This window comes from Humulus lupulus, chromosome 4, assembly GCF_963169125.1.
Source record: "Humulus lupulus chromosome 4, drHumLupu1.1, whole genome shotgun sequence".
NCBI lineage: Eukaryota > Viridiplantae > Streptophyta > Magnoliopsida > Rosales > Cannabaceae > Humulus > Humulus lupulus.
Window position 1 is genome coordinate 57,236,336 of NC_084796.1, and position 11,713 is coordinate 57,248,048.

At 33.7% G+C, this 11,713-nt stretch overlaps 1 non-coding gene across 1 annotated transcript; it reads right to left on the minus strand.

The window, feature by feature from the left end:
* Positions 1-10,274: 10,274 nt before the first annotated feature.
* On the minus strand, positions 10,275-10,381 carry LOC133833211 (small nucleolar RNA R71). Its single transcript, XR_009892605.1, has one exon. It is a non-coding gene; the product is annotated as a small nucleolar RNA R71 (small nucleolar RNA).
* Positions 10,382-11,713: the final 1,332 nt, after the last annotated feature.

Here is an 11,713-nt window from a genome sequence, read left to right on the forward strand (position 1 = left end):
AAGGGAAAATGTCATTTCACATATTCAAAACATATCTCACAAAGAGTATACTTACTTGGCAGTAAGATTTCATAACAACACTAATTTACACTAATCATAGAAGATCATAATACATTCTAGGTCATAATCAAAATCTAAGTCATAAAAATATTCTATTGGTCATACATAGGTCATAATAACAAATCAAGCAAGAGAAAAAATAAGTTCTTATAATGGTTGGCATTCAAGCCCCGGACATCACTTAGGTTCGTCATACAAGTATTCGGCAACCGAGCCTACCTGACATCACTTAGGTCCGTCATAAATTCCGAACACTTATAAGGTTCAGCCACACTTATCTCCTTGTACCTGAAATGCTATCTAAAACTATCTTATTTTCCTTACCTTGACTATGGAATAAGAGAAGAAAAAGAGATTGCTTTTGCTAATAGATGTCGCCCACAACCTTAAATATAACATAAAAGATTAATATTAGAGACTATAATAAAAACTAAACTTCCAAAAACCCTAATCGTCATAAAAGTAATACCTTTATCCTAGAACCAAAAGTTCATTACTTCAATATTCCCGAGCCGTCACATAAATGCCTATCTCCAGCAACTATACTAAGAGCTTTGATACTTGGGTAATTTCGGCTATATAGTGGTTTGATAGGCTTGTGTATTTTGACTATATAGAGGTTTATTGTAATGACCCACTACTCTAGACTTTTGGACCATTAACGAAACTATACATACAAATTCTTACTAAAACTTACATTTGCGAAAATACCATAATTTTATTAGAAAACTTATAGAAATGAGAGTTACTTACATAAATACCAAGAAGGATATGGGATCCCATTGTCTTTAAAAACAAGACATGATTTAAAATGAAAGGAATTACATAAGAAGTGCGGAAAATACATGTAAAACCATAAAAAGTAAAACAAAACTACATCCTCGAGAAATCGAACTCTCGACTCCTTGACTCCATTCACCATCGATACACATTCTCTAAGCGTCCACGAATCTTACCGCCTCTAAAACTATTTTCCTGCACATAAAACAGAAAGGAATGAGCCTAACACATAGTCATAAACATAAAATTTCATAATAAACATAAAGACATATCATAACACTTATTACATACACTTATTATAATGGCCATTATTACTTGGGGTCCCATAGACTAAACAAGTCATATGCCCATGAGATTAGTGGGGTCCTACTAGCTAAGTAGGTCATATGCCCATAATCTTTTTGGGGTCTTGTTAGTCATATGGGTCATATGCCCAAGCCTACAAACATACACATTTCATAACATATTTATAACATATTTCATAACATATCACATAAGAGAACACAAGCATAAAACATATAGATTCTATCCTATTTTCCTTACCAAAGTTACCGGGATATGTGGACAGCGTTGGGACTTTGGAACACTCCTAATAACCATTATGAGAAAGAGTGAGTCTAATGAAGAAAAAGAGATGAAAAGGAATGGGAAGACTAAACCATTGAAAAACATGCTTACCAAAACATATGTGCTCAAGAACTTAGATTTCCTAACCAAAATAAGAATGAGGTTAGGAAACTGAGTAGACGGCTATGAGAAAGAAAATAACATAAAACAAATGAACTAGAGTATTGGTTTACCTCAAAGACTTGTAAGATCAATCTACACCACAACCGAAATACTATAGAACCTTACTTCCCAAAGTGTTTGATAAGCTTATGATGTTTAAGCTTATGATTTCCCCAAACCAGGTGTTTACACTCTCACACTTACTTAGCACTAGCAGCCTCTGAACTTAAAGCAAAAGATGAATAATGGCTGGGTACTAGGTCCTATTTATAGAGTTTAGGAATGAAGGGATCTTGATTTTACTTGAATAAAAATAATAGCTTTTTAGGTGAAAATAATTTGAATAATCGTTCAGCAGAGGCTGAAGACTCGTTCAAAAAGATGCTGGACTTATCAAGAGGTTGAATGGCTGAATGGAAAAGAATTCAAAAACCTTTGAAAATACACTGATGGAGGTGATATATCGCCCCCTGTAGGCGATATATCGCCAGGGCCAATATGCCCGAGGCTGTCGTGCACCGTCTCGTGTTTTCCGTATCTACGTGCTGCGATATATCGCCCCCTATAGCTGCGATATATCGGCACACGCTGATTAATTAAACACGAAATTACACATTTTTAGCTAATTTTGAATGGAGTAAACAGCCTTGACTAAGCCCTCAATGTATTCAAAGCTGCTGACTGACCTTATAACATTCAAACTTTACTCCTTATTAAATTTAATCCTCAAAATACTTAATTCTTAATCATCCATTCATAACATGTGCTTAAAATCCTATTGGTCCTCATCTAAACCTTATAGTATAACAAATATTATCCTTAATATCAGTCATATAATCAAACCTTAGGTTATACTTAATATTCTTAAACTATAGGTTAAACTTAGAAAATCTATAAGTACTACTATGAGTGTCCAAATAATTACCGGTCTGAACCAAAAATTCACAGTTACAAAGATAATACTATACATACTATAATACTACTAAATAATTAGCTAAGTAAAGTTCTTGGACTCTACATTTATAATGGCTATAGTGTAATTACCCAACTTATTCTAGACTTTGGACAATTAATAACTACTATACATAGATACTAATCTTAAGAAAACATACCTGTGAAACATTCATAACTTTATTAAAAAAACTGTAAGGCAAAGGTTGAAATACATAAAAATTCAGTTAGGATATGGGATCCCATTGTTTGAAATAAAACATAACATAAACCTTTAACAAATTCATTATAAAATCAGGTGGGAAAAAATACATATAAAGCATAATTGAAATGACTAAAAACAACTTCGTCCTCGAATCGTTCACGCAGTCCACCAAATCAATTCTCCCTCAATACACAATCCCAAGCTGCCAAGAATCTTACCGCCGCCATAACTATTTTCTTGCACATATAAAACAAAGGAACGAGCCTAATGCCCAGCATGAAACATAAGCATAAACATAAGTTATAAACATATAAACATTCACTATAAACATATATCATAATTCTAACCTATGTACATGGTAAACATTGGGGTTTGCTAACTAAGCAACTATAAGCCTCAAAATACAATGAGGTTCGCAAGCTAAGCAACTATAAGTCCCAAAAACATAAAAGGGTTGGGGTTTGCTATTTAAGCAACTATAAGCCCCAAAACACACACACACATATATATATCATAACATATAAAAACATATTATAACACAATCATATAAGCATACAATAACTATCCTATTTTCCTTACCAAATACCAGGATGTGAGAACAAAGACGGGATTTTGAAACACTCCTAAAAACCATTAATGAGAAGGTGAGTATTTCTAAAAGAAAAGATGAAAAGAAATGAACTAAACAATCGAGAAGAAGAGCTTATCAAAATGAAACCTCAAATTCAAAGAACTTAATTTCCTAACCATGAATGGAAAATAGCAAGTTAGGATTTGAGTAGAGAAAAACTACAAAAACTAATGAAATATACAGAAATGAACTAGGAATAGGAATGCCTTTGAATGCACTATGACCGTACTACACCTCGAAATCGAAATACACACTATGAACCTTACTTCCCAAGCATTTAATAGCCTTAAAATGATAAAGCTTATAACCCCAACCCAAGTGTTTAACACTCTAAAGTAAACCTAGCTGCTTGAAGGCTCTGAACTCAGCTTGAAGAATGAAAGAAATTGCTGGGTACTAGGTTCTATTTATAGAGTTCAAGAATGAAAAGATCTTTTTTTAGCTTGAAAAAAAATAATGACTTTTAATTGAAAAACATTTAAATATTCGTTCAGCAGAGGCTTAAGACTCGGTCAAAAAGATTCTGGGATTATCAAGAGGTTATGGAACAAAATGAGCTCGGTTTCAAAATTATTCAAAAATAATGCCCTAGAGCCGATATATCGCCTGGGCTTATGTTCCCGAGGTTCGTCGAAGTGTTTGTACAAAGTTACGTGTTTTTTGTATTCCCTGAGTGGCGATATATCATCCCCTAGAGCTGCGATATATCGGCATACACTGAAATATTATACACGTAATTGCACTTTTTCAGCCTAATTTGAATTGAGTAAACAACTTTGACTGAGTCCTATAATGATTTCAAAGCTGCTAGCAGACTCTGGGATTTTCAATATTACTCTTAGTAAACTATTCCTCAAAAATACTTAATTTCTCAATAAACATGCACATGACAAATGACATTTCCTTATTGGGTCTATCTAAACCTTATAGTATAATAAATATCATCTTCATAATCAGTTATATTAATCAAATCTTATGTTATAATTAATATTCTTAAACTATAGGTTAAACTTATAAAATCTAGAAGTGTTGCTACGAGTGTTCAACTAAGCCCCGGCTTGAACCAAAGTCCACAGTAATAAACATACTACAACTACTACTAGCTATTACTACTACTAATACTACTACTACTATCTAACTAGCTAAGTAAAGTTCTTGGACTCTACATATAGTGTTTGAGGATTTATGGAGAAAATAAAAGAAAAAGAATTCTCGAGCATTATAAATGCTATAGTGGTTCAGCATTATGATGTGTTTATGGGGCGAAAAGTTTTGAACATTGGGAGAGTAATTTTTGAAATCTTGAGAGCACTTTGCTTGCTTTTTGAGTGTGAAAAATGATGATGGGAATAACTCTATTTATAGGCTCCAAACCCAACTCATTTCCTTGATTTTCTTCTCCACCATTCAACTAGTTTTTAAATTTCAAAACCCTTTCCCTAATAGTAGTTTCGACCAGCCCTCTTTTACCCATTCTAAGGTGCTACAAACCCTCTGAATATGACATATACACTAACAAGTAAACAGAGTAGTCAAAAGTATCCACTATCTTCTCCAAACTCATGGTCATGCCTACACCTATGCATTCTTAAGTTCAAATGGTTCAACTTGTTAAATTGATTCAACCTTAGTGTGACACATGTCTTTGAAAATTCAAAATGAGTCAAAATTGTAGAGTCCAAGAACTTTACTTAGCTAGTTAGATAGTAGTATTATAGTAATTATAGTATTATCTTTATGACTGTGGATTTTTGGTTCAGACCGGGATTTATTTGGACACTCATAGTAGTACTTGTAGATTTTCTAAGTTTAACCTATAGTTTAAGAATATTAATTTTAACCTAAGGTTTGATTAATATGACTGATATTGAGGATAATATTTATTATACTATAAGGTTTAGATAGGAACCAATAGGATTTTAGCACATGTTATGTATGGGTAATTAATGATTAAGTATTTTGAGGATTAAATTTATTAAGGGTAAAATTTGAATACTCTAAGGTCAGTCAGCAGCTTTGAAAACTTTTAAGGGCTTAGTCAAGGCTGTTTACTCAATTCAAATTAAGCTAAAAATGTGTAATTTCGTGTTTAAATAATCAGTGTATGCCGATATATCGCAGCTATTGGGGGCGATATATCGCAGCACGAAGATACGAAAAACACGAAACGATGCACGACTGCCTCGGGCATACTGGCCCAGGCGATATATCGCCTACAGGTGGCGATATATCGCCCCTCTCAACATAATTTGAAAGTTTTTGAAATCATTTTCCATTCAACCCTTCAACCTCTTGATAAGTCCTGCATCTTTTTGAACGAGTCTTCAGCCTCTGCTGAACGATAATTCAAATTATTTTCACTTAAAAAGCCATTATTTTTATTCAAGTTAAATGAAGATCTCTTCATTCCTAAACTCTATAAATAGGACCTAGTACCCAGCCATTATTCATCTTTTACTCTAAGTTCAGAGGTTGCAAGTTGCTAGGAGAGTGTGAGAATGTAAACACTTGGGTTGGGAATCTTAAGCTTGATCATCATAAGCTTATCAAAACACTTGGAAAGTAAGATTTTATAGTACTTCACTTCAAGGTTTAGATCGGTCTTATAAGTCTTCAAGGTATCCCAAACTCTAGTTCGTTTCTGTACTTTTTCTTTAAAATTTCTCATAGTCTTCTACTCATTCTAACCTTATTCTTATTTTGGTTAGGAAATCTAAGTTCTTGAGCAAAAGGTTTTGGTAAGTATATTTTAATAGTATAGTTCCTTCATCCCTTTCATATCTTTTTCTTCAATAGACTCACCCTTTCATAAATGGTTTTTAGGAGTGTTCCAAAGTCCCAATTCTGTCCTCATATCCGGGTATTTTTGGTAAGGAAAATAGGATAGAATTTATATGTTATAAGCTTTTTATATGTTATCTTATGTTTTTATGTTATGAAATATGTTATGTTATGTTATGTTTGTTGGCTTGGGCATATGACCCATATGACTAACAAGTCCCAAATGGATTATGGGCATATGACCTGCTTAGCTAGTAGGACCCCACTAATCTAATGGGCATATGACTTGTTTAGTCTATGGGACCCCAAGTAATAATGGCCATTATAGTATGTGTATGATATAAGTGTTATGTTATGTTTTTATGTTTCTTATGAAATTTTTGTATATGAACTATGTGTTAGATTTTCCTTGCTGGGCATTAGGCTCATTCCCTTTTGTTTATATGTGCAGGAAAATAGTCTTAGTGGCGGGAAAGGATCTTGAAATCTTGGAGAATGTGTATTGAGGTCGAATGGATTCAAGAGCCGAGCGTTACAATTCGAGGATGTAGTTTTGTTTTTATGGTTTTTACATGTATTTTTCCGCACTTGTTATGTAATCCATTTTTATTTTAAATTATGTTTTGTTTTGTTTTTAAAACAATGGGATCCCATATCCTAACCTAAATTTTATGTAAGTTTAACTCTTATTTTTACAAGTTTCTTAATAAAGTTATGGTATTTTCACTTGTAAGTTTTATTATGGATTAGTATGTATAGTTTTCGTTAATGGTCCAAAAGTATAGAGTAGTTGGGTATTTACAAAAATCTAGCCTATTTCTATGCTAAACATCTATGACTATGTTGTCTTCAACTTGGTTCTTCAATTTAACTTTGTTACCTACTTAGTCAATTCATGAAAAATTCCACCTAATATAACTATAAGAAATTTTGGCTATGACTTAATAAATACCAAATGCACACAACTTAAGTCTCCAAGTAATATGTGTACATGTTTTTAATAAAAACTTAAAACTATACTCTAACTTAATCATATGATAAAATCTTTATAAATACTTACCATAATGATTATAATTATCTAAATTATAATATTATTTTTGAAGTCATAGAAATAATAACATAAAATAAGTAATCTTAAATCATTCCATCTAATTTCAACACTCAAGTAATAACTATAAAATAATAAAACTAACCTAAGGTCAAAATTAAGGTGCTTATAAGAAAGTAATTACCTAGGTTATTAAAATCTTGCCCCCTAAAAGAAATTTCATCCTCGAATTTTTTTACTTTCCAAATACCTCGGGATACCATTCCCTCATATCTTCCTCCAACTCCCCTGTTGTTTGTGACAATTTCACCAGAGTTTCAGTATACAAAATGTCGATCCCCCTTTCTGTCCATTCTCCCTTATATTCATAGGTAATTCTTCCTGGACAGTTTTGGATAACCATGCATAAAATACTAACATAAATTTTTGGGTAACATCCCATTTATATAAATACCTTAATGTCTATTGATCCTACACCCAGAATATCTAATAATAAATACATAATAATATCTAAGATTTAATGAGTGTATTAGGAATTTCTGAGTCTTTGGGATCTTTCACTGTGAGTCATGATCAGACTTCCGCAAGCTGAACACCTTCGTCGATTTGGGTGTTGAAGAACTAATTTGAATTGACACATGTCACAATGGTGATCTAGATGTCACGAATCTTGAAATAAGTTATTGGTGCAATAGGTGATCTAGAGACTCAAGTTGCTCACTCCAAAGTTAACAAGTGCTCTATCTGTATGCTTTCTTCATACGCTTGTCTGCTAGCTGTACCCAGTGCTAATTAATTCAACTCATATTTTTGAGGTACAAACTTTTACCCCAAGCTCCTGCTCGTGCATGACGTCGCTTCTGACATGCATCGTAAGGGATTTTTGGCTTCTATTATGAAATTTTTTTGCCTACCCACTCACTCAAGTACGGGACACATGTCGGTCTGTAATAGGTGCCTGTTCGGGTTTTGAGTACTGTGACAGCTCTCCTGTCAACCTTTTGTTGTTGATTGGTGTTAGGATTAGTTTTGGTATGTTTCTATGGTGTGTTTAAAGATGTAATTTTAGTCTTTTATTCAAATTTGTATGATATTATGCATGTGTTTATGGTGTTGTTAGGATTATGTGTGGTTATTAAGGAAATAGCTTTAAATTTGATTGAAAACACTTAATTCTTGAAGAAACGGTGTTAAACACGTTAAAGAGTGGAAACTGGGCGAAACTGGTGTTTTGGTGAAAAATTGGAATTAGAGCCGCAACTCTATGGTGTAGAGTCGCAACCCTAAGAGTTATATGGAAGAAAAAAAGAATCAACCAGAGTTAGCGCCTAGGCGTCAGGGAGACAGAGCTGAGGCTCTATTAAAATGGGAATTAGAGCTGCAGTGCTACCAGAATGAGCTGCCACGCTACATACTCCAGAGATGAAGTCTTGAACTTGAAGCAACCCAGAGTTGCGGTGCTACCAGATGGAGCCGCGGTGCCAGTCCATACGGAAACTGAATTTAGGGTATTTTTTAATGGCAATTTTGTCCTTTCGTAAAAAATTAATTAGGGACTATAAAAACTTTCTTAATGACATTTTTAAGGAGGTATTAATCGTATGAGACGGAGATAAGCACATTGTGGAGGATTGCAAGTGGAATCAAAGAACTCATCATAGTTTTTCTTCTTTTCTACATTTAATTTTTGTAAATTGGATGCTTTTTAATTCTTCTATGGTTATTATGAATTATGTCATGAAATAAACTCTTTTTCTAGGGTGTTAATGGATTCTCATGAAACTTTATTTTGAATTAATGTAAGTTTTATGATTTTTATTCTATCTTGTGATCTATTCGAATTTATGCTTAATGCTTGTGATTGACTGGTCATCTATTACATGATTTATATGATTTTGATTCGAAATCTGAGAAGTGAGAATTGATTATGATGTAATTGAATAGACATAGATTTCATTATAGGATGAGTGTACCTATTTGGTTTGTGTAGCTTTAGGGTTGTCTTACTTAATGCCTGTCTTATGTTCATTTATTACAGAAATGTAGAAAATATACATAAGGTTGAGACTTGTATAACCTAGTATGAATTTAAGTTACTTTTGTTGACCTGCTACCACGAGAGAGAATTGAATAGTATAATTTGTGTCACTGAAATATATAGTGGATGGTAGATGAAGTTAATTTTCGTAGTTCATTTACTTATTGAAATCTATTTCCGTTTCTATCTTTTATTCCTACAATTACTTTATTTTTCAATTGTTTTACTTAATTCTTATAATCAAATTGTTGTTAACTAAATAGAATATTAGGATTAATGATCGGTACTTGGTAACAGTCCTTGTGGGTTCAACCTCTCTTACATTATATTACTTGTTAAACGAACACATATACTTGTGTGTTGAAAATTTGTAACAAGTTTTTGGCGCTGTTGTCGGGGACTATTTTTACTAATATCAAGGAAATTAATTATTTTTCTAATTTTTTTGTTTTTCTTTTATACCGTTCTAATTCTACTTTTTCACATTTTTTGGTTTCTGGTGTTTAAATAGTTTATGCGACTACAGGGATAAGAATCAAGGGTGCATGTTTTTCCTAAAATCGAGAAAACTTGCAGAAGAAATCAGAAACAGAAATGGTTAGAAAGAATGGCTCAGAATCAAGCTGGTAATATTGGGATTGCAGGAGTTCCTGAACATGTGGCACTAGTTCAACAACCAGCACAAAGAAGTTTGAGAGATTACATGCTACCTACTGTCACAGGGGCACAGTCATGTATTAGACCTCCAGCAGTTGATGCCAATAACTTTGAGATCAAGCCTGTTATTCTGTAAATGGTACAAGCTTCTATTCAGTTTGGGGGATTACCAAAGGAAGATCCAAACTTGCATTTGGAAAATTTCTTAGATCTCTGCACCACATTTAAAATGAACGGAGTACCAAATGATGCAATAAGGTTAAGGTTGTTTCCATTTTCATTAAGAGACCGAGCAAGGAGTTGGCTTATTTCTTTGGAAGCCAACTCTATTACAACATGAGAGGAGCTAACTCTGAAATTTTTGGCCAAATTTTTCCCACCATCATTATCTACAAGGTATAGAGGTGAAATCAAAATTTTTTACCAATGGGATGGTGAGTCACTCTATGATGCGTGGGAGAGGTTTAAGGAGTTGTTAAGAAAATTCCTCCACCATGGAATTGAGAAATGGATGTTAGTCCATATTTTTTATAATGGTTTGTGTGGTACTACTCGCACAATCAATGATGCAACGTCACGAGGAGCATTCATGAGTAAGAGCGCTAATAAGGCCTATGATCTGTTGGAAGAAATTGCTATGAATAACTATCAGTGACCATCAGAAAGAGAAACCACTAAGAAGGTGTAACGACCAAAAATTACTAATAAGGCTTAAGGGCCTTGGTTAGAGTGCTGGGAGGGCATAACTAGATTATGTGTGATTTAAATGATTAAATGCATGATTATGTGATAAGTATGCTTATATGATTATTTGAATATATGAGATGCATAATTATGAGAATTAGTATGCATATATGCCCTGATTAGGTTATAAGGGCATATTCGTAATTTTGGCCTGTTGATGGCATAAATGTAAATATATGTGATAAATTGTTGAGACCACATTATTATGTGGATATATCTGCAGCTTGTGACTCGAGGCGATCTTGGTGAGCGGTTTAGCGAAAAAGTCACGGTGGGGATTTATACCCGGCTCGGGGTAGCCTGGGGGTATTTTTGGGAATCTAGGAAAAATATTTGGAGGCTATTTGATATTGAGGAATATAATTGGTGATTAGTTAGGTGTCGGGATGCAAGCGATAATTATTAGGAACACTCGAGGAATTAGTGAGAACTGGGAGCAATGACCAAAATGCCCTTAGAATGACTTAAAGGTTTAGTTATAATTGGGAGGGTAATATGGTCATTTGGTTTAATAATAGATAAGAGTTATTTCTGCTTTATGACTTAGTGGGAAGTGTAGAAATTGATAGAAGCTGAAAGAAAAAGGGAAAGAGACAGAAGGAAAGAAGGAAGGAAAAATAGAACTCCTAAGCTAACCCTTTTCTCTCATTCGGTTGGCCATTCTTCTTCATTTCATGAGAATTTTCTGAAGTTGTAGCTCATTGGGAACTTAAGCTGGAGTTGGGACCTTGGTTCTTGAGGTGATCAAGTTGGTTAATTGCAGTTATTTCCCAAATAAAGGTAAGGTTTAAAGTTTGGTTTGAGTTTTTCCAATTTTGATGAGTTGTGTTTGAATTGAGATTTGGATTGGAATTCTAGGGAATTAAGCTTGAGGAATTGAGGAGCTAAAGGCTGGAAGGATACTAAGGGCAACCTAGGGTCGAATTCCCCATCAAAGGTAAGAAATTCTGAGCTTGAATATCTTAGTTGATGGGTTAGTTCTGGTTTCAACTGATGAGCTTTTGAGTTCTTGAGTTCAATTCTTGATTTCCTTGTTTTATGGTGCATGTGGCTAAGTGTTAGGTTTTTGGGTTGTGTGGGGTGAGATGT